General features: G+C 46.9%; 2 pseudogenes; both read left to right on the top strand.

The window, feature by feature from the left end:
* The first annotated feature begins 11,265 nt into the window (after window positions 1-11,265).
* On the top strand, window positions 11,266-11,771 carry LOC138304142 (large ribosomal subunit protein eL21-like; annotated as a pseudogene).
* A 12,066-nt stretch (window positions 11,772-23,837) lies between these two features.
* Window positions 23,838-24,319, top strand: LOC138303501 (large ribosomal subunit protein eL21-like; annotated as a pseudogene).
* Window positions 24,320-24,709: the final 390 nt, after the last annotated feature.

Raw genomic sequence — 24,709 nt, 5'->3', positions numbered from 1 at the left:
AGAGTTTAGAAAGGGATTAGGGAGATCATAGTAGTAAAATGAGGTTTGGGATGAGTCAGGAGGTATACCTGAGGGAAGAATTTAGAAAGGGTTATTTGGGAGATCATTGTAGTAAAATGAGGTTTGGGGTGAACCAAGGAGTGTTACAGAATGGAAGAGCCTAGAAAGGGTTATTTTGGCGCTCATAGTGGTAGAACGAGGTTTGAGATGAGTCAGAGAGTGGAGGTAGATGATATAGTGGGAAAGGTATAGGATGAGACATTGAGTAGTGCATTAGAGAGAGTCAAAGTTTTTTTTTCTTCAACAGTAAGAGTAAAGTAATAAATATTGAGTTTGTTGTTTCCTTCCTGTGAAACTGCATAAAGCATAGTCATGAGGGCATTGCCATCTAGAATATCGAATAAAATAATAAATCTCATCTTGAATAATCAGTCTTCCTGAGGGTTTCAGTAATGGTAGATCATACTTTTCCCATATCATTCATTATTTAGTGAAGAACTGAATGTCAGTAGTCAAGTGGCAATAAAATATCTCTGAAAGTTTAGGCTGGCTAGTGTTTCCTTAAAATCCTATGAATGTTATTATGGCAAATAAGCATATCGATTCAGGATTCTAACTGTTGAAGATGTTATATGGAATATGTATTAGCAGTTTTGGTAGTGTAATCATTTTATAAAAGTTCACTCTTTTGAAAGGGAGAAGTGTTTGTTGCAATTCACATTGCACCTTGTTGCTGCTCCTCTAGTTAAAAATTAACATGATAAAATATTTTAATTTACTTAGAAACTTTTACCCCTGAATATTTCATTTCCCCTACCTCTGACACATAATTTGATACCTGGTCAGCTACCTGCCTTGTGGTGTTCCATATAATTTTTTTCCAATTTTCGGATATTAATTTTATACCCCTAAAAACTACTAAAGTTGTCCAAAGCATCCAAGATTGTTTATCTTGTGAATCTTGTAGAAGTGTATTCCCACAAACACTGCCAGGTATCAGGCTATTATCTGTGAGAGATTCTGTCAGGGGTTCAGAAAAGATGGCAGAATGCAGAAGAGACAGAAGACAGTCTGCCTTATCCTTCAAGAGTTTGAGATTTTCCTACTTAGCCGTTTGTAATTGTTTCTGAAACATTAGGAGCATTACATGGGACTTTATCATTATAAACTCTTCTGGAAGTTCAAAGGAGAACATTATGTTACAAATATATTGGCAATCAACCAGAATGTACTTTCAGCATCTGACATAAGCCAAACTATGGTTGAGTCTTTATATTTGCTGAATCAAATTAGTAACTGTCCAATATTTTCCTTAGATGTGAAGATCTTATAAATCTCTCTAAAAAGCCAAGTCGCAATTCAATAAGGAAATGTGCTGATGTGATGCACAGTTTCTAAGGTTTTTTTCTAGGTTTGTTTAAAACTGCTGTTTATGCTTCCTGCCACCCAAACTCCATTACTGCATTCTCATAGAAAGGGCTCTTAACTTTGCACCAATGCTCATTTCAAGGGTTCTTTGGGTAGACAACTGGACCAACCAATTGACAGTTTGTATAGTTCTATGTCTAGTTACAGAATTTCTCGATCATTTATTTGTCTCTGTGTTTGAAAGCATCAGCTGATCTCTCGGGAAGTCATAGTTCGGACGTATATTGGTTGTAAGTTTTATCAGATTGTGGTGCATAGCAAGTGGAAAAAATGTAATCGGTCTCCGCATCCTGTTTAAATGTGTTGCCAGGAAAATAAATATATACTTTATCATGATATTTTTTGATTTAGAAGTTGTTTGCAGTGCCAATATCTTCCCACATTCTTCTCCAAATTTATATATTTTTTTCTTTTTGTACCCTATTTTTTATTTCTACTAATTTCGAATAACCATTTACTGTATTCATTTCGCTGAGCTCGGTCCTTCTTTGGTAATTCTAATTGCTTGCTTGGACTACATTGGCTAAAATAGCTATCAGGGTTCAATGGCCCCTTCAGCGCGGGCCCAGGTGCCATTGCACCTGCTCCAATCAAAGGAGGCTATACCCCTGCTTACTTGAGGAAATAGAGATTTCGATGACACTGTCCCTACCATGTGTCTCACACACATCCTAGATATGAATATTGAATAAACGCATATTATTCAAGAAATATTCTCCATTATGGTTTTATGCTGTCTAAAATCTGTATCGTTCATAAATTCAGTAAAATGTACAATGACCAGGTCTCCTACCTGTGACAGGATTCTGTACGCACAGCACGATAATTACATGATCAGATATGCGTTGAGAGCAATTGTCACATTACTATTTTATAATGAACTTTATTAAAGATCAGAAAACATTTATTGTGTAGTTGTACCCTGGCACAACGCTGACTGTACAATTGCCCAACTGACTTTACATAATCAGGGGCAGATTTATGGAAAGTGTCCCTGCACTGAGTGCAGGGCCACTTTCCCTGCGCCCCGTAGCACCCCCTACTGCCATCATGTGTGCGCTGTATTGAAAATATGGAGCACCATGACGCAGGGTAGGGAGCAATAGCATCGTTTTTCATGATGCTATTGATGTACTCTGCAGGAGTAGCACCAAGATATTGATGCTACTCCTGCAAAGTACATAGGGGCCCATTCTAAAGAATGGAAGCCCCCTTTTAACACCTGCTTTTGAGCAGGCATTAAAAGTGCCGTAAAAAATGGCGCAAGGAAATCGCATCGATTTCCTTACGCCATTTTACCCGCTCCCCTAACTGGCACAGGCATAATGTAGTGCAAAGGTTTACAGAGTGGCCCAATGCATGCATTGGGCCACCCTGTAAATAAGGGCCGTGGATTTCAGCCTCCTTGGGCCACATTAACGGAAAAAACAATGACGTTAATGTGGCGCAAGGTGGTGCTGGGCCATTATAAATATGCCCCTCAGTCTCTTGATAAGAAGCATGGGCCGCATGAAGGAGTATAACACCACCTCTATCACTGAACAATTCCTGAAAGACTCATTCTCATTTGTGTTTACTATTAAAAAGGCAATTTACTTTCCAGGTTCCAGCTTCCAATCAAGAAGGAACTAGCCCTCGCTGACATTAAGTTAAACCGCGTCTCCTAAATCTACAACAATCTAAACTAGCTGTGTCAATTCCGTTAGTGTTTTTAATCCAAATTTTGTTTCATTTGCCCTCTTCGGTGCATTCTAGCCCCAGCCTTGCCTGCCCTTGAACTCCTGGGAACCTACTTGCTCATCTCATGCTGAGCGCATCTCAGCTCACTGACCCCACTCCCATGTACAAAGCTAAAGAAACATCTTATATTACATACCACACCAACATGAAGCTGATTGTCTTAGGAATGCTGAAGGGCGTACACTTACTATGACACAAGCAGACACTCGGTTTGCTGAGACTTATGGTAGCAAAGAGGACTATCAAGCGAGAATGGAGCAGTCCAATGAGACCCACCATAGCAAGATGGAAATGGAAAATGGACAATTGCATGGAGGCAGAAAAGGTAACTTTTGAAGCGGGGTATGTCCTTAGACAGTTCAGAAAATATAGGACCTACGGAGGACCTACATGGAACTGGAGGAATGTAGAATTGACCCTATCCCCAGGAACCAAAAGACAGTGGGAGGGAACAATCTGTTTGGGAAGAGGAGAATGCTAAGTAGGGGAAAGGTCAGTCGTGGCTCGCGGCAAGCAGCAGGGGTGGTGCAGCACACCGGGGGGATAAATAAAAATTAAATTAAAAATAATATTAAAAAAAGAAAACACTTACTTTTTTATGTTGCCGCCACGCCACTCCTCTGTCCCTTGTACCTTCAGGCTGCAGGCAGATGCTCCCAGCCTGCCCTGCGGTCAATCTTGACTCCGCTCAAAGCAGCGTCAGGAATAGCTGGGAGCATCCAGCAAGAGTGCTCCCAGTCAGACTGGGAGCCTGTGCAGGGTCTCCAGCCTAGCAACTGTGTTACCAAACACACATGCGCTCTGAGGAGGAGTGCTGTGTACTCCCCCTCACTGCTCGTCACCCCTGCGGCCCGCCCCTTTTACCAAAAACTGATAATAAATACAGTTTATTAGCATTTTTTGATAAAAGGTTTGCAGCTGCCGCTGCTGGGGGAGGGCAACACTCCTTTGCCCTAATGGAGGAGCCACCCCTGGGAAAGGGTTGTCTGTTCAGAGAGTAAACAGAGTGGGGATTATCTGCATGTAAGCTCCATTAATGAAAACAAGTGATGTGCACTTACTGAAGAGGGAATAGCAGTTCTTCTGAGGTTGGTAAATCAATTAAAACAGTTATTAAAGAAACAAAGGGCACTATTGTATTGCATTGTTAGACTTGGCCCTCTCTGCAGGATCACCCCCAAACGTTTTCCCTACACCCATCTTAATTTTCGGAATTCATTTGTGGTGGCCTTAGGACTCTGTAGAGCACATTAATGAGAGGCTTGCACTGCCGAAGCGTCACTTTATGGTGCTCCGGTGGTGCAAGCCTCTCAACCTATAAGCTACTTTGCATGGCTTTGCATAGCCTCACAGATGTGGAATAAGACTAAAACTTCCTGTTTTCCGTTTTTACAGATTTTAACAGATAAATACAGACAGAAAACAATTTATTTTCCTGTCTTTATTTATTTTTAAATGTGAATAAAAACGGATATTAGGTTATGTTTTTTGAGTGATTCTAAATGACTGCAGGCCAGTAGCTGTGCGGATTGACAGGTGAGGGGAATAAAAGAAATTGAGAAATTAAACAAATGAGGTTCTAACAGCAGCAGATATGCACCAGGTTGTCACAAAAATGTTCATGTGTACATATAAGTGTATTGATTTATCATCTGTGGTTGTTAATGTCATTGAAACTTGTCAGGTATTCAGTTAAGAGCATACATTTATCCATTCATTAAACATGGTAATACATTGGTTTCAGCTTCATTTTTTCACAAAACCAAAAATAAATATGGGTAAATCCAGATAAAATTAACAAAAAAACAAAATTTGGATAAAAACAGACGGAAATGTCAAACACAAAAATACGATAAAACTGGGAGTCCTAAGTAAGACAAAGCAGCGCAAGTCTCTGCGTTGCCTTACTCTGTGCCAGAAAGGCATCCAATGGGCATTGCAATGTGGTTTCCCACGCAACACCCATGGATTTTGAAGCTACCCCAGATTTACGAAATAATGTAAACCTGGGGCAGCACCAAAGCTTTACGCCTCCCCAGAGCAGGCATAACAGGGAGTGATATTTTCATTTCTCATTGTTTTTCTTGTTTCCATGTGTGCTCCATTCTGCAGCACACATAGAAGGGGTAAAACGCCTCTAGGAATAGTTTTTGTACAGGAAAGTGCCCCTTCCTGCACAAAAACAAACATGCATGCAATGCAGGCACCCTTACACCATGGTGCAAGGGTGCCTCTGTTGGTGCTATGGAGACAACTGTGTGCCAGCACAGGGGGAAGGACAGGAATGCACCGTGTTCCATTAATATTGTGCAATCCTTCCCTTTCACATTGGTGTATGGCAGCACAGCAAGAAGACTTGCAGCGCTGCCCTTTGCCAATTCGCCAATAATATGGGCCTGTGTGTTTTACGACTGCGCTTTGACCAGTGTTAAAGTACTTTTACTCATTGACTAAAACAAAGTAAATTTGGCCTACACTTGAATGGCATATATCACTTATTTATAAGTCCCTAGTAAAATGGTATACCATATAGCCAGGGCCAGTAAGTTAAACGCTACTGGTGGGCATGTAGCATTTATTTTGCTGGATTTTAAGTCACAATTTAAAAAATGTCACTCTTATGAAAGTTGGCACGTTTATGCCTCAACCATATGGTGCTTGCAGCCTGTTCCTGGATGACGTGACTAGTTGTGAGACTCAGTTAGCCTTTGAATATTCCTCAGAGACAGCCACACCATAGAAGGATTAGGTGTGACTGGGTGGGCCATCACGAGCAGGATGGGGTGGGCGAAGCTGGAAGCAGTTCCATTTGCACTTCAATAGGCTGTGCCCTGCTCTCACACAAAGAACTTCACCCTAGCCTTTTGTGCCTGTACCCAGACTGGAGTCAGACCATGGAGACAGCAACATCTAGGCACTTCTGTTGAGGGAAGCCTCCAGATGTTTCTCCCACTTCCAAGTAGGCACCAGATATAACAAGCACTGGCAAAGGCAATAGGTCTTGCCTATACAAGATATACTGGCTGTGTCAATCTTTTTTTTAGTCATGTTGCATAGCAGAGCTACTGTGCAACATGACTGAAATTATAGAAAAAAGTGCTATGAGGTGACCAGCGTTGACTGCATCATGGAACATTTATACTTTTAGCCATGCTGCACAACACTGCATAAAATAACTGAAAAAACATTGGCAAGGCCATTAGATCTCACATAGGCAAGACCTACTGGCTTTGCCAATCTTTGTTAATTTTTTAATAGATTACCTGAGACTCCAGAGATAGGTGTACTCTTCGCTGGAAAGATTTGTTATATCATGGGGATATTTTTAAGGAGCTTTGGAGTTGAAGCCAATGAAGTGCCTTTCCATTAGGTAAGGTAAAACAAAATGAGTTGTAGTATTATTAATGTATGCAAATGACAGGACGCAACTAAAATTTAAGGGGCAGTTGAACGCAACATGAATGGCCAATATGGCAGCACACTCGAATACCTCTGAAAGGTTAAGTTAAGGTGAACTCTAACAGGAAAGGAGTCAAGTGGAGAAACCCACAAAATCAGAACTATAGCTTAAGCTTAAATGATGAAATATCAGGCTCAAAGTTCTCACTCCTCAATATTTCAACATTTTAACCCCTGGGGTGCCCTGGACAAGATGGTCTCACCCTCGGCCATGGTGCCCAGCTGCCGAGGATGAGACCAGCTAGTCTTGAACCCGGCCCACAGGGGGAGCACTAACACCCCCCCACCCAGCCTCCCACCCAGACCCCCTATCAGGGATGGAAGGGAAATTGCTTCCCCTTCCACCCCCGACCCCCACCCAGCAATCTGATGACAACAGCACGGCGACGTCATCAAATACTGCCGGGGACACACTGGAAGCTATTTGCTTCCAGCGCTTTAGGAGAGAGTATGAAAAAGAGGTGAGTCCTTCTCCTGGGGGGTGGAGCAGGAATCCACCAGGGATGTTTTCTTTGTTTATTTTGGGGAGCAACCCCTTAGGCAAGGTTCACTCCCCTGGGGGCATAAATATGTCCGTGTTTCGGCGTCCCCTGGGGGCAGATCGTCCGTTTTGTCAGCCAATCTACCCCCAGGGGGGTCAAAATCCACTACATACCAGGGATTACATTCATGATGCAGAGCAGCGACCCATTAGGCAAGGGTGGCTGCCCTGGGGGCAATTTCTTAATATGTTTTGGCCTCCTTTGCGGCTAAATCGGCCATGTTTTTGCCCGATCTCACCCCTGGGGTGGGTCAAAACCCACTAGGCCCCAGGGATTCTGTTGTGTGTGTGTATTTGTGTGTTTTTTGTGTATGGAGGGCACCCCTTGGGCAAGGGTCACCCACCAAAAGGGATACATTAATGTTGGCCATTTCTGCACCCCTTGGGGGCTGATCAGCCTAGTTTATTTTAGGCCTCTCTGCCCCCGAGGGGAGCAGAAGCCACCAAGACGCCAGGGAATTTTTTTTCTTTGTTTTTTGTGTTGGAGGGGTGCCCCCCTCAGCAAGGGTCGACCCCCAAAGGGAACACAGGACTGTTGGCCATTTCTGCCCCCTTTGGGAGCAGAGCGGCCTATTTATTAGGCCCATCTGCCCCTAAAGGGGGCAGAATCCACTTAGGCACCAGGGATCTTCTGTGTGTGTGTTTTGTGTGGGGGGGCAGCCCCTTTGGTAAGGGTTGCCCCACCCCCAAAGGGGGCACATAACTGTTGGCCATTTCTGCCCCTTTTGGGAGCAGATCGGCCTCTTTTTTTTAGGCCCACCTGCTCCCAAGGGGGGCAGAACCCACTTAGGCACCAGGGATCTTGTGTGTGTGTTTTGTGTGGGGGGCGGCCCCTTTGATAAGGGTTGCCCCCCAAAGGGGGCACATTACTGATGGCCATTTCTGCCCCCCATGGGGGAAGATCAGCCTATTTCTTTTAGGCCCATGTCCCCTCAAGGGGGGGCAGAATCCACTTAGGCACCATGGAAAATTTCTAAATACTTGGTGGTGGGGTGTTTGGCAACTGGCAAAGGTTTTTTGTTACAGTTCAAAGCTTTTGCTTCCTTTGCTGTGGCTCCATGTGGTTTTGGCAGTGGTTGACCTGCGGTTTGTGAAGTTGCATGTTTTAGATAAGTAAAAACTATTCACTCCAAAGGAGTAATGTTGCCATGCATAAATGACATGTTTGTAGGTGGTGTACTAAATGCAGGATTGTGTGTGAAATTGTCCTTACATTTGTGCACAATGATATTTGTGTTGTCTTATGTCTAATTTGCTTTTCTTTTTTCTTTTTAGTGGGATATCATTGGTGATGTCTGTGTCTGTGCAGAGTAGTTGCTGGTGAGTCTAGCTTTTTCAGGCAAGTGACTGGTATAGTTTTTCAGTATATAACTCTTTCGATAAAGCCACACTTTGTTTATTACTGACAGTGCTGGTTGTTGTTGGTGCATTTGTCAAGTTGCACTTTTTAGAAAGGATCATGGCTAGCCGCAGAGTGACCACTCAGCAGGTTGTTGGCATGCTTTTTGAGTATTCTTCTGACCATCATTATGAGACGGACTTTGCATCTGAGGCAGAAGAGGAAGTGAGAGATTCTGGCAGTGAGTTTTCTGTCAGAGAGGAATCTTCTGATGAGTAAGCCACTTTGAGTGCAGATGAAGGGCCTGTTTTGGAGGAAGACACTGATGTGCCAATAGTGCAGCAGCCTGGGGCTGAAAGGTTTCCCATTGGAAGACCTGACACCTGGGTTGCCCTAAACATGGAGCAGCCACAGTTGCATACCTTTACTGGTCTCCCAGGGTGTAGAGTAATATGGAAAACTTTTTGCCTGTCAACTTTTTGGAGTTGTTTATAGACAATGCACATTTGGAAGAAATTGTTGAGCAGACTAATTTGTATGAAGAGCAGTATTTGAGGGACAATGCTGCCAGACTTAAGCTTCAGTTTAGAGCTATCCAGTGGATTTCCACAAATCTGGAAGAGATGAAAAAATTCTTGGGTTTGATTTTTTTGATGGGGTTGATAAGAAAGCGATCACTAGATTGTTATTGGTCTACTATTCCATTGATGGCAACGGCTATATTTCCTGCAACCATGAACTTTGTGGCTCCCCTCAGATTCCAGAACTTTCTGCCACCGAAATGTGAGGGAAAAGTGTTTTTTTGGCCAAATTTTGAAGTCTGCAAAGGATTCCAGGTAACAGAACCTGGTGAGAGCCCCACAAGTCACCCCATCTTGGAGTCACCTGGGTGTATAGTTTTAAAATGCAAAGGTATTGTAGGTTTCCATACGTGCCAGATGAGCTAGAGACCGAAATCCACCGCTAGGCACTTTGCAAAAAAACAGCTCCTTTGCTGTTGGAAAATGTGATGTGTCCATGTTGTGTTTTGGGGTATTTTCCGTCGCGGGCACTAGGCCAACCCACACAAGTGAGGTATCATTTTTATCTGAACACTTTGGGGAATGCTGGGTGGAAGGAAATTTGTGGCTCCTCCCAGATTCCAGAACTTTCTGTCATCGAAATGTGAGGAAAAAGTGTTTTTTTGCTGAATTTTGAGGTTTGCAAAGGATTCTTGGTAACAGAACCTGGTGAGACCTCCACAAGTCACCCCATCTTTGATCCCCCTAGGTGTCTCGTTTTCAAAAAGGCACAGGTTTGGTAGGTTTCCCCAGGTGCCAGCTGAGCTAGAGATCAAAATCCACAGCTAGGCACTTTCCAAAAAACATTTTCAATGTGAAAATGTAATGTGTCCATGTTGTATTTCCTGTCACGGGCATTAGGCCTACCCACGCAAGTGTGGGACCATTTCTATCGGCAGATTTGGGGGAACACAGAATAGCAGAACAAGTGTTATTGCCTCTTGTCTTTCTCTACATTTTTTCTTTCCAAATGTAAGACAGTGTGTAAAAAAGATGTCTATTTGAGAAATGCTCTGTAATTCACATGCTAGTATGGGCACCCCGGAATTAAGAGATGTGCAAATAACCACTGCTTCTCAACACCTTATCTTGTGCCCATTTTGTGAATACAAAGGTTTCCTTGATACCTATTTTTCACTCTTTATATTTCACCAAATGAATTGCTGTGTACTAGGTATACAAGGAAACCCCATTGCAAGGTGCAGCTCCTTTATTGGCTCTGGGAACCTAAGGTTCTTGATGAACCTACAAGCCCAATATATCCTTGCAACCAGAAGAGTGCAGCAGACGTAACGGTATATTACTTTTGAAAATCTGACATTGCAGCAAAAAGTTACAGAGTAAAACGTGGAGAAATATGTATTTTTCTCTTCAATATATTTTCACTATTTCAGCTGTTATTTTCTGTAGGAAAACCTTGTAGGGTCTACACAAATGACCCGTTGGTGAATTCAGAACTTTGTCTACCTTTGAGAAATGTTTAGCTTTTTGTGATCCAGCATTGGTTTTACACCCATTTCTGTCACTAACTGGAAGGAGGCTAAAAGCACAAAAAATAGTAAAAATGGGGTGTGTGCCAGTAAAATGCTAAAATTGTGTTGTAAAAAGTGTTTTTCTGATTTGAGTCTTCCTGTTCCTGAAAGCTAGGAAGATGGTGGTTTTAGCACCGCAAACTCTTTGTTGATGCCATTTTCAGGGAAAAAAACACAAGTCTTCTTCTGCAGACTTTTTTTCTCAATTTTCTTTTTTTTTAAATGTAATTTGGCTAATTTCTTGGTCTCCTCTAGGGGAACCCACAAACTCTAGGTCCCACTAAAATCCCTAGGATGTTGGGAAAAAAAGACGTAAATTTGGCGAGGGTAGCTTATGTGGACAAAAAGTTATGAGGGTCTAAGCACAAACTGCCCCAAATAGCCAAAAAAGGCCTGGTACCTGAGGGGTAAAAGGCCTGGCATCGAAGGGGTTAAAATGTTATCGCTATCCCTTGTGGCTTCTCTCAACTATCACATTTTCAACTGATATGAAGTGGCCCAGGTGGTGTGTGGTGCTGTTTAAATAAAAACCCTAATGATAAAATAAACAATGTAAATTAAAAATGCCAAATATGCCAAATAAATCTTTAAGTACATTTTCTAATTAGAAATACAAAAAGAAATGGCTTCTAAGCAGTTTTATAACATAAGCTCATTTCTGCCGGACTCGCCATCTTCCAGTAAGTCGCCAAAATGACGAACACCAGAGGGAAAAGCCGAGGAATGATTTATATGTTCTCTAGACCATTTTGTTAACATGGAGTTGTACCTCCGGCAAACTACATTGGTACCTACAAGAAGTGGGACATAGTGGACAAGGGCATGGGAACAATTCAAAAGGGTATGCCGCACAAGTGTTACCATGGCAAGACTGGAAGGCTATTCAACCTCACCCAACATGCAGAGGGTATTATTGTAAACAAACAAGTCAAGGGCAAAATTCTTGCCAAGAGAATTAACCTGCGTATTGAGCATTTTAAACATTCAAACAGCAGAGACAGCTTCCTGAAGCGTGTCAAAGAGAATGAAAGGAAGAAGCAGAGGCCAAGGAGAGTGGCATGTGGGTTGAATTGAAAAGCCAACCCAAAGCACCGAGAGCAGCGGACTTCGTTAGTACACTGGGCACAGAATTCGAACTGTTGGAGGAAATTCCCTACGAGTTTATGGCGTAAACTTTTATTTGTGAATACAGGTAAATATTTTTGAGTCATGTTGAGAAACCCACAAAACCAGAGCTATCGCTTAAGCTTAAATGATGAAATATCAGGCTCAAAGTTCTCACTCCTCAGTATTAAACATTTTAAAATGTTAGCGCTATCCCTTGTGGCTTCTCTCAACTATCACATTTTCAACTGATATGAAGTGGCCCAGGTGGTGTGCGGTGCTTATTAAATAAAAATCCTAACGATAAAATAAGCAATGTCAATTAAATATGTCAAATGAATCTTTAAGTACATTTTCCAATTAGAAATACAAAAAGTAATGACTTCCAAGCAGTTTCATAACATAAGACCCTAGAGCCCTCTAGCACAGCGTACCCATGCTATTTAATAGCCCTGTAATCTGACTATTGCTATGATGTGTCCCTCCTGCCCTTAAACACATTTTGCAGAGGGAGGGTGCATCGTCTGGAGTTAAGCTATTGTTTTCAATATAAAGCAAAATCATATGTAAGGTTAAGAGGAAAGTACTGGAAGTCAGAATAAGAAGCATTGCCTTATATCCGTGATAAACTTGCCATAGTGTTGTGCAGAACAGCCCATCGGGGCATAGACTCCAACACCCTTGTTTAGTGTAAAAGGCTATTTATTAGGACAGGCTTGCTTATCATAATAACACGTCAAATTAACCATAACTTGAATGTCAACTTTCGCTTTAACCTTGTAACTCCCCTTCTTGCATCCTCACTTTAATCCGCCACTTGTCCTTTACTCACCCAATTTCCACTTCCATTCCCACACATCCCTTTTTTCTTTGTATCCCCTGTCTGACTCGGACCTCCCCCAGTCTGTCATCCTTCACCTGCTTCTATTTCCCCCTGAAAAGGTGGACAAGCCTGCATCTTGACTCTCCAATCTCCCCCGTCTACTGCCCGCACCAAGCAACCTGCCCTAAAACCGGCATGAAAACTCACCCCCATCCCCGACCCACTGTCTCACCCTTGATCCGTCCTTTCCACATCACACTTGCATGGCGGTCTGGTCACTAACTTCCGCGCAGCATGACCTGCTAGGGCCGAAGAGGCTGAACCCCTGCCCCCACCCCTTATGTACTTCACGGCAAGACCCTCCTATGCCCACCCCCCAGCCTATCCCTACCTTGGCCATCTACATCCGGCCCGAGAGCTCCCACGGAAAGACTGGACTGCGTCCAGCTCTCCGCTGGGCCATATCGGGACATAGACTCCGGACACCCTTGTTTGGTGTAAAGGGCCACTTATTAGGACAGGCTTGCTTATCATAATAACATGTCAAAGTAACCATAACTTGAATGTCAACTTTAGCTTTAACCTTGTAACTCCCCTTTGTACATCCTCACTTCAATCCAATACTTATCCTTCGCTCACCCAATTTCCACTTCCATTCCCACCCCCCCCCCCCCTTTTCTTTGTATCCCCTGCCTGACTCGGCCCTCCCCCAGTCTGTCATCCTTCACCTGCTTCTTTTTCCCCCTGGAAGGGTGGACAGGCCTGCATCTGACTCTCCGCCCTCCTCCATCTACTGCCACCCAGCACAAACCCAACTGGCGTTTTGCTGCCCCTTCCCCAGGGAGCCCACTGCAACACCTCATGCCATGCCATCTGTTTCGCCATGCCAAAATCTTTCTCCCCGCAGGTTAGTCAGCAAGAAACACAGCTCCAGCATATAATGCACATTCCCCATTCCAAGAGGTGCACACCGTCATCCCAGAAAAGCACCTGCTCCTCCTCCTTTAACCCCTCATGTGTCAGAACCTTAATATCCTGCGCCCAGAAGAAAACCTGCATAGCCCTATTGACCTTCCTCCGTGCTCTTTCGACAGCCCCATGTTTTTGCGCTCCATTCCATTTCCTTCCTGGCACCAGTTCTGTCCATACCAGGCAAGTCCCATGCATGTTTCGTTTCATCAGTACCAAGTCACATTGCATGTGTTGCAATAGGGTGAGCCCAGAGAGACGGACCAGGTAGTTCTCCCCATGTGTAACACCAAGAAATCCGGACATCCCCACGTCGGCAACAATGATGTAATAAAAGGAAGCAAATTGCCCCACCTCATGTGGCTCTTCCCCCACCATAGCACCTCGTGCCTGCTACTCAGGAGTCCTAAAGATCGTCCATAGATCTGCGTCTCTGTGAATTTCGCCGCCTAATGAATAAAAGAGTGCCCGCCCACCCAGGTGATCGCTTTCTGATTCTCTGGGCCACTCACGCAACCTGAAAAAGAAACAAGAGTCAAAGTGAAAACCACAAGCCCCCCCCCACTGTGTGCAACACCAAACTCCTGCTAAGCGCTCCCTACTCACAAAACCTGACCATACCTGCTCCCATAGCCCATTAAGCCCTTATATATCTCTCACAGCATTGTGATCGCCATCGTCCAATATGCCTGATCCTATCCAAATCCCACCTCAACCTGGCCGCTTCAGTCGCTGCGCCAGTCCTGAAAGAGTGAGTACCAAAATTACCTGCCTGTCTACCCAGGCGCCTCAAAAATATTCTCAGAACAGACAACAGCTGGAAAGCTGTGACCTTCGTGCCATTCTCATGAATAAACACTAATTCCTTCAGGCTTAACCTGCTCAGCATAAAAGAGTCCCATTCTCGTATCGGACATACTTCCGCCACTCCCCCTTTCTCCAGCCATACCTACTTGCCCTTGCCCAACTGATCTGTCTTTGAACCCTGCAACCAGATCCCCAGCCTCTCACCCTGGCGCTGCACCTCACTGGCTTTTAAGCCCCCAGCTCTCCCCACCCCCAACAATTCAGACACACAAGAAGCCCCAAAAAACATCCATATCATACATAAATGAAAGCGAACCACCTTATTGGCATTGAAACAACAAACTGGCAGCACATGCAAGATCTGTAATAGTAGCTCAAATGTAATGGCCTCGCGAACAAAAATTGACCCTATACCGACTCTCCCCCTACCTTTCAACATTTTCCCCAGAATATCATTCCTTGCCGGGTCCCAACTGAAAAACAATTTCCCGTAAAAAGACACACCTGCCAACTTGCCCCCAATAGTGACTGACGATAAACCCTTCTGAATCAAGAACACAACAGAATGCAACACCCTAGATTCCAACATTCTTTGTTCCTGTGAACCAAAACTGCCCCCTGTAGGCTTAAAAATCCTGAAATTCCAAACCTGCCAGGTGGTAAATCCTGAAGGTTGATTCTGCAAGAGACCTCTGCACCAGTCTCATGACCATTATGCACCCCACTCCCAAATATCTGCCGGGACCGCTGCCTTGCGCTTCTCCGCGCCAGGTGCCAACTGTCGGAAATACTGCCACTGTGAACGAGACAGGGAATCTGCAATGGAATTGTTCACCCCAGGAATATGTGCAGCTTTAAAAATGGCATTCAAAGTTAAGCAACGCAACATAAACATCCAGCATCCGCAGCACCCTAAGATCCTTCGCTCTCTGTCTATTCACCAACTCAACTACTGTCAAGTTGTCCACATAAAACATCGCTGACCTGTTTGCTAACTCTTCTCCCCAGACCGACAATGCCACCAGCAGAGGAAAGATTTTCAGAAAGGCAATGCCCTTGACTCAACCATTGTGCAGGCCATGTCTCCGTGCACCAACAGCCATCCCAAAACAGACCAAAACCAGCTGCGCCTGCTGCGTCTGAAAAAATGTGTACCTGCCAAACAGTGTCTTCCTCCCGGAAAGACATAGAGACCCCATTAAACTGTGTCAAAAACATGTCCCATACTCTAATGTCTTCTTGCAGACCTATGGTCAGCCTAATCCTGTGATGAAGGAGGGATGCACCTGACATTGCCAATCCTATGCGCCTGCAAAAAGTCCTCCCTCCCTGGACCACTCTGCACGCAAAATTCAGAAGACCAAGGAGCTTTTGAGCCATGCACAGATCAATTTTTTGCTTCAGTCTGATCCTCCTCAATCAACAACAGAATCCCAGACACTTTTACAGCCGGTAGGTGGACCATAAATTCCCTTATGTCCAGTTCAATGCCCAAAAAAGTCAAGACACAACTTGGGCCTTCAGTTGTCCAGGGCTAATGGTACCCCAAAGTCTTGTGCCAACCGCTCAAACTGCCACAGTGCCCTGCCTTAAGAGTCTGACTGCGCTGTTCCTATGAATAGAAAATCATCTAAATAGTGTGACACCATCCGATGTCCACTCACTTGAACAAAAACCCACTGTAGGAAAGTACTAAAAGCCTCAAACAATGCACAATAAATCACGCAGCCCATGGGAAGAACTATGTCCATATATATCGCACCCCCAACTGTATTCCTAGCAAAGAAGAATCATCCGGTGAATGGGGAGCAGCCGAACATCTGCTTTGATATCACATTTGGCCAACTCAGCACCTTTACTACCCCCCCGGATAAGCTGCATAGCATCATCCACTGTGGCGTATACCACCATTGTATCTTCTGGCGCGATTAAGTCATTCACCGATGCCCCCTCAGGCCAAGACAAATGATGTATCAGCCTAAAATCCCCACTGCTTTTTTTTGGTACTACCCCTAGAGGTGAGATTATCAAGTTCTCCATGTGCCATTCATGAAAGGGGCCCAAAATCCTGCCATCTGCCACTTCCTTGTTCAGTTTTGCTGCCACCACTTCCGGCATAGCCTTAGCTGACTGCCAGTTCTCTGCCCATCTCCGAATCTTTGGCCCCTGAAAACCTACCCTAAAACAGTCCCTGAAACACCATTCCAACTTTAGCGCTGTGTCCGTATCCGGGTACACACGCAACCAATACAGTAACCTCTCCAACTTAATTGGAGTAGGTGCCCTTTGGCCCAGGAACCTCCTGTCCATCCCTGCCCCTGGTAGATCTCCACTGCTCAGCCGGGCTGGGGAGTGAAAAACATTGCATGACTGGGTTTTTACCCCCCACATTTGGAACACTCATGCTTAAATTTACTGGGGTGCCTGGATCAAAACCCCTTGTTGAAGTTCCAAAATGCACCTAAGGTAGATACTTGTGCCCGCTGGGGCATACCCGCCCCTCCCTGAGCGGGACGCTGCTGAAACGGCTTATATACTACCGGGAGACCACTGGCTGTGTTTGTGAAGGCTGCAGAGTGTGAAGATGCCATCCATTGCATCCATAAATCCGAGTCCACATCCCCCCAGGGCTTCTCAGGGTTTATGCTAACTCTGGCTCTGAATTCCTCATGTAATTTAGCCAAGCAAACCCCCCAAAATGTAATTGCGCTTTCCGGATAATATCCATGTACTTAAACATGGCAATGGCACTGTTGAGATATTTCTCACAGTATATTCCATTGGTGAAGACAGGAGGGAGGGTGGATTTGCTGCGTCCCTGCCCCTTTTTTGCCGTTTTGGCACTGTCTTTGCCTTTATTAGCCCTGCAGGGCGAAATACATGCGGCGGTCACCGGCGCTACCCCCTGTGACGCCGCGCCTGAGCAGGTCCCCTTGGCTGGCTTCGCTAAGCACGCGAAGCGCAGTCCAAATCACTGTGATATCGTGGCCCGCGGCCATGATATGAAGCGTTATGATTTTTAGTGAAAGAAAAGCCCTTCCCTACCTCTAATGGGATCGGCCTAACTTCCGTGCAGCGTGACCTGCTAACACCGAAGAGGCCGATCCCCTGCCCCCACCCCGTTATGTACTAATGCCAAGACCCTCCCACCCGCACCCCCCAGCCTATCCCTACCTTGGCAATCTGCATCCGGCCCAAGAGCTCCTGCGGAAAGACTGGACTGAGTCCAGCTCACCACGGGGCCCATAGAGTGATGTCAAACTGACTGTTTTTTCAGTGTATTGTCTTTTATTGATACAACGCTTGTCATTCTCCCTTCCAGGCATAAAGTATTGATGGAATCGATTCACCTTTGTCTATTGTAGTAGTTTAGTGCCTTGGCATGTTGAGTCTTGGAAACAAAAATGCAATCATTTACATGCAAACAGTCCCATTAGGCCAGAATACAACTGGTGGAAGTCTGAATTCATTTAATTTTTGTGACATTAGGTGAATCCAGCTTCTTCCCCTTTTCACTGGAAGGCACAAATCTCCTATCTGAAAATCGATTTCCATACAAATGCCAGTGTTTGCTATAGGCCGTGGCTAATTTAAGCAGAAGTAGGGAAGAATCTCTTCTTGAGTTTGCTCTGAATGGTGTTTTTTGCAGTAATAAATAGGAGCGCTTGGCCTACTGTTTTGTTCTACAATTCCAGTTTACAGTTGCACATACTTTTAAAGGAGCACGGTGGCCCCGTCTAAAGTGCTAAGGGACTATGGCCCTCATTACAACCCTGGCGGTCGGTGATAAAGTGGCAACAGGCCGGTGGTAACAAAAATGGAATTATGACCATGGCGCAAACCGCTCACATAGATAGCCACTTTAACACACCGACCGCCACGGCGGTAGCAACAAGCACTGCGGCAGTAACCGCCAACAGCCAGGCAGAAGACAATGTACCCCTTCATGCATTACGAACAGCAACGCCAGCGAGGACGACCACGATGAATACTGCCGCCTAGCACACAAGGGAGGTGGGAGGAAAAAGAGAGTGACAAACACACGCAACACCCTCAACCCCAACACCATACAAACAAACAAATGCAGTAACATTACATATTCACCCCGTACCTCTCAGGAACAATGCAAAGACAAAAGGAATTGATTAAAGTGAGTGTAATAAGATCAAATTGTAGAAATTTGTGCTTCAAAATCAAAACACTATATACATATATACAAATGGAGGGACACTACCCAGTCCTCAATGTCCGTGGGCCACAGGGCCACATCACATAGGCCAAGGCCCCACTTGACTCCTGCAACAACAAGGAGGGAACACTGCAGGGGCATTAGGTTGAAAATACACAGGCACCTCAGGGGGACGGAGAACGGGGGGCACCTCAGCCGGAAGATGGTACAATACCACGGGTCAAGGAGGGGGCCACATGCCCATCACTCTGTCCTGGGGAGTGCAAAGTCACAGTCTCTCAAGTGGGTGGTTTGCCCACTGCTTGGTCCTGAGGAGTGCAAATCCACAGTCTCTCTAGTGGCTGGTTTGCCCACTGCTTGGACCTGGGGAGTGGAAAGCCACAGTCTCTCAAGTGGGTTGTTTGCCCACTGCTTGGTCCTGGGGAGTGCAAAGCCACAGTCTCTCAAGTGGTTGGTTTGCCCACTGCATGGTCCTGGGGAGTGCACAGCCACAGTCTCTCAAGTGGGTGGTTTGCCCACTGGTTCTGGAGGGGGCCTTGTGCTCTGTGTGCTTTATTCTGGCAAGCATGGGGTAAGTGTATGGCTTCTTCCACTGGTTCTGGAGGGGGCCTTGTGCCAAGTGTGCTTCATCCTGGCAAGGAGGGGGTGAGTGGATGGCTTCTTCTCCTGGTTCTGGAGGGGGCCTTGTGCCCTGTGTGCTTCATCCTGGCAAGGATAGGGTGAGTGCATCGCTTCTTCCACTGGTTCTGGAGGTGGCCTTGTGCCCAGTGTGCTTCATCCTGGCAAGGAGGGGGTGAGTGGATGGCTTCTTCTACTGGTTCTGGAGGGGGGCTTGTGCCCAGTGAGCTTCTTCCTGGCAAGGATGGGGGTGAGTGGATGGCTTCTTCCACTGTATCTGGAGGGGGCCTTGTGCCCAGTGAGCTTCATCCCGGCAAAGATGGGGTGAGTGGATGGCTTCCTCCACTGGATGTGGAGGGGACCTTGTGCCCTGTGATGCAGTACTTGGGGTGTGCAAGGTCACAGTCTCTTACCTGGGTGTCACAACTACAGGATTTGCGGGGTCCAGGATGCACTACAGCCCATGGAGGCAGGACTACACACTGCCCGCCAACAGTGATGGCTGCCCAGGGGTGGCAGTGGCTGGGCTAGTTTCGCGGATGCCAGTGATAGGGGGAGGCTTCAGCCCTTCCCCTGCAGCCTCGGACGGCTGCCCACTGGGGCTGCTGCTGCTGCTGGTGGCGGTGCTGGTGGCAGTGTTGGTGTCGGGGATGCCAGTGGTGGGAGGAGGCTCCAGACCTTCCCCTGCAGTCTTGGATGGCTGGCCACTGGGGCTGCTGCTGGTGGCGGTGCTGGTGTCGGGGATGCCAGTGCTGGGGGGAGGCTCCAGCCCTTCCCCTGCAGCCTCGGACGGCTGAACCACCATGGTTGGTGGTGGGGGCTCAGAATCAATCCCAGCACCAGGCCTTCTGTCCTTCCTGCCTGTAGCTGCAGGCCTCCTGCCCTTCCCTTTCGCAGCTGGTGGTGCCTCCTTGCCTTTCCCTTTCGCAGCTGGTGGTGTCTCCTTCCCCTTCCCTTTTGCAGCTGGTGGTGCCTCCTTGGCCTTCCTTGATGCACCCGGTGCAGGCCCACTTTCACTGCTGCTGGCTGGTTCCCGTGATTCTCTCCCACCTCTAGTAGTTGTCAACACTACTGTGGCCGTGGACTGGGTGGCTGAGGTGCTCTCCTGCGTTCTGACCACCCTGGACCGACGTGAAGGCCGGGGGGGTACGGAAGAGGTCAACGTTAGAGAGGAAAAACTTCTTAGGGACACTAGGGCGGGAAGAGGGTAAAGGTTTGGGTGTGGAGGAAGAGGAAGTGGTTGTAGGAGGTTTCTGTCTGCTGTGTTTGGGTGCAGGTGCATGGTCTAGATGCTGTTGTGAGGTGGATGGCTGTTGGGTGTCTGAGTGCTTGCGTTTGTGTACTTTGGGAGGAGGGGGTCACAGACACAGTGGGAAAGGACACAGGAGATGTGTGCATGGATGTGGGGGTCGTGACTGCCAGTGACGGGCATGTAGTGATAGGCGTGATGGTGGCAGTGGATGAGGATGTAGTGCATTCAGGTGTGAGTGTAGACGCTTCTGGGAGGGAGGTGGACGAGGAGGAGGAGGGGGACACAGTGGAGGCAGTGGATGTTGGTATGTCTGCATCTGGATGGTGTTTGTGTGAGTGTCTGTGGGACGATGTGTGGTGCTTGTGTTTGCCTGAACCACTCCTGTGTATTGTCCTGGGCACATGCTGGTCTGCCTGTGTGCTTGGGATAGGTTGGGGTTGAGGGGAATGGGATTGGGCAGAGGAAATTGGAGGGGGGAGGCTAGAAACAGGGACAATGGCTGCAATCAAGGAGGAGGCCAGAGCCTCGATTGATCTCTGTTGGGTTGCCATGCCAGAGTGAATGCCCTCCAGGAATGCATGTGTTTGTTGCAAATGGGCTACCAGCCCCTGGATGGAATTCACAATGGCTGACTGCCCAACAGAGATGGATCGCAGGAGGCCAATAGCCTCCTCACTCAGGGCAGCAAGGCTAACTGGGACATGGCCTGAGGTGTCTGGGACGAAGGAGATGCCCACCCTCCTCGGTAAGTGGGCACGGGAAACACACTGAGGGGCTGTTGGGAGGGTGGTGCTGGTACAGGGGTGGCGGCTGTACCTATAGTTGGGGTGGGCACAAACGTGTCTGCCACCACCAGGGAGCTTCCATCGGAGGAGGCATAACTGTCAGAACTGTCCCCTCTAATTTCTGCCGAGGTGCTCCCCTCGCCCTCCGTCCCACTGGTGCCCTCACCGTCGGTGGATTCAGCCTCCTAGTCCCTGTGGGATGCAGCTCTCTCTGTCGCCGGTGCCTCTGCTCCTCCGCCAGATGATTCTAATGCACATAAGGACAGGGTGAGAAAACAAAAAGGGGGGAGAGATGCCCTTGGTCAATGGCAGCAACAACACCAAAGTTGGCATACACAACACACAGACACAGGGAACAGCCCTACACACTAGGCAATGCACTAACAGGCACAATGCTAGTCACCAGCCCATGGACAGGGATACCTAACATCAATTGCAGCCCACCTGAGACCCACAGACACCTGCCTTGTAGTGGATGCCTACTAACTTGGTTGAAGGAGGCGTACATCAGACCCTGCCCAACATGGACCCTACCCTGCAATGTCTGGCCTGGCCCAGGGGAACCCACAGGCCCACATCCCCCACCCAGATGCCACCCCACCACGCACAAGTAGTATATTGGGGCACTGTGTTCACCCCCTTGTGACTGCTGTGATGCCCCCAAGCGCCCATCCTCCGCCAGATGATTCTAATGCACATAAGGACAGGGTGAGAAAACAAAAAGGGGGGGAGAGATGCCCTTGGTCAATGGCAGCAACAACACCACCGTTGGCGTACACAACACACAGACACAGGGAACAGCCCTACACACTAGGCAATGCACTAACAGTCACAATGCTAGTCACCAGCCCATGGACAGGGATACCTAACATCAATTGCAGCCCACCTGAGACCCACAGACACCTGCCTCGTAGTGGATGCCTACTAACTTGGTTGAAGGAGGCGTACATCAGACCCTGCCCAACATGGGCCCTACCCTGCAATGTCTGGCCTGGCCTAGGGGAACCCACAGGCCCACATCCCCCACCCAGATGCCACCCCACCACGCACAAGTAGTATATTGGGACACTGTGTTCACCCCCTTGTGGCTGCTGTGATGCCCCCAAGCACCCATCCACCTCTGGATAGGCCACCGCCAGTATGGAGGCCATCAGGGGGGTCAGGGTTCGACGGGCACCCCATCCCGTTGGGAGGCCGTCCCCAGCTGGGCCTCCGCCATCTTCCATGCCCAACGTCTCAGGTCTTCCCACCGTTTGCAACAGTCGGTGCTACGCCTGCCGTAGACACCCAGGGTCCATAAGTCCTTGGCGATGGCACACCATAGGCCCTTTTTTTATGGGCTCTGACCTGCAGAGAAATACACATAGGAAAAGGTATCAGTCAGACCATCCTGCCTGTTACACTCGCGGCCACCCATAGCCCTCACATCCCCTTACGCACAGACATTGCCCACCATACATGCAGCACGCTGCCCAGGGCCCTTCCACCAGCACCCCCTACACAAGGCCCTCACACACAGCCCTCCATGCATTCATGCCCATTGCATCGTGCTCACAGTGTACTCACCTGTTGGTCTGGAGGCCCATAGAGCATTTGGTACTGGGGTAGGACCCCATCCACCAGTCTCTCCAACTCTGCAGCTGTGAAGGCAGGGGCCCTTTCCCCAGTGACACGAGCCATGGTCGGTTCCAGACACAGATCACAGCAGCACTTGCAGTGTAGGTTCTCTCCTGTTGAAGGTCTGGTAGCACGTGAGTGAACAGGTAGAAAATGTCAGTCACGTCCGCAGCGGTGCATATCGTCACTGCTGGCGTACATCACCATTGGCCACTGTTACTCCATACGGCCCAATGGTATCCAATGAGGAGTTGCACGGCGGTTCTCGACCATCTCCGCAATGGCGCACAACGTCAGAGGAATTACCTAATTTTCACTTGTCCCTCCATACAGGACATGTGGACACCATTTCGGAGGGGGGGCCAGGCCATGGCACTTAACTGTGTCACAGTACACATAGGCACCATTTGGCCCTATCCAACAATATACTGTTACAGTCACAACATGCAATGCAGTGTAGTGTTTGGAAATATGGAAAACTGACCAGTTGCTCGCCGATTGCCCCCTAGGTTGCACCCGCTGAATAGGAGATGGAGGCATCACCCCATGTACAGGCCCGTGGTGGACTTGGCAACAATGGAGGACAGGCACATTATCCTCACCTATAGACTGAACAGGGCCACAATCGCAGAGCTGTGTGCCCAATTGGAACCTGACCTGATATCTGCTATCCCCCCTCTTGTGCAAGTCCTATCAGTGCTCCATTTCCTGGCAACTGGCTCCTTCCAAGTGACAGTGGGCTTGGCAGCAGGAATGTCTCAGCCAATGTTCTCAGTAGTGCTGACCAGAGTGTTGGCTGCCCTGATTAAACACATGCGCAGCTATATCGTTTTCCCCCAGGTGGAGGATTTGGCCTCAGTGAAAGCAGATTTCTATGTAATGAGACATATCCCCAACATTATTGAGGCAAAAGATGGTACACATATTGCATTTGTCCCCCGTGATAAAATAAACAATGTAAATTAAATATGTCAAATAAATCTTGAAGTACATTTTCTAATTAGAAATACAAAAAGAAATGGCTTCTAAGCAGTATAATAACAAGATCCTTTCCGCCGACAGTAAGTCGCCAAAATGACAAACACCAGAGAGAAAAGAGGAGGAATTATTTATATGTTCTCTAGACCATTTCGTTAACATGGAGTTGTACCTCTGGCAACCTACATTCGCATCTATAAGAGTTGGACATAGTGGACATCAAGGGCATGGGAACAATTCAAAAGGGTATGCTGCACAAGTGTTACCATGGCAAGACTGAAAGGCTATTCTACGTCACCCAACATGCAGTGGGCATTATTGTAAACAAACAAGTCAAGGGCAAAATTCTTGCCAAGAGAATTAACCTGCGTATTGAGCATTTTAAACATTCAAACAGCAGAGACAGCTTCCTGAAGCGTGTCAAAGAGAATGAAAGGAAGAAAGCAGAGGCCAAGGAGAGTGGCATGTGGGTTGAATTGAAAAGCCAACCCAAAGCACCGAGATCAGCGCACTTCGTTAGTACACTGGGCAAAGAATTCGAACTGTTGGAGCCAATTCCCTACGGGTTTATGGCGTAAACTTTTATTTGTGAATACAGGTAAATATTTTTGAGTCATGTTGAGAAACCCACAAAACCAGAGCTATCGCTTAAGCTTAAATGATGAAATATTAGGCTCAAAGTTCTCACTCCTCAATGTTAAACAATTTAAAATGTTAGCGCTATCCCTTGTGGCTTCTCTCAACTATCCCATTTTCAACTGATATGAAGTGGCCCAGGTGCTGTGTGGTGCTTTTTAAATTAAAATCCTACCAATAAAATAAGCAATGTAAATTATATATGTCAAATAAATCTTTAAGTACATTTTCCAATTAAAAAAACAAAAAGAAATGACTTCCAAGCAGTTTCACAACATAAGACCCTAGAGCCCTCTACCACAGCGTACCCATGCTATTTAATAGCCCTGTAA

The sequence above is a fragment of the Pleurodeles waltl genome, chromosome 1_1 (genome assembly GCF_031143425.1).
Source record: "Pleurodeles waltl isolate 20211129_DDA chromosome 1_1, aPleWal1.hap1.20221129, whole genome shotgun sequence".
NCBI lineage: Eukaryota > Metazoa > Chordata > Amphibia > Caudata > Salamandridae > Pleurodeles > Pleurodeles waltl.
This window is presented reverse-complemented; position numbering and strand designations above follow the sequence as displayed.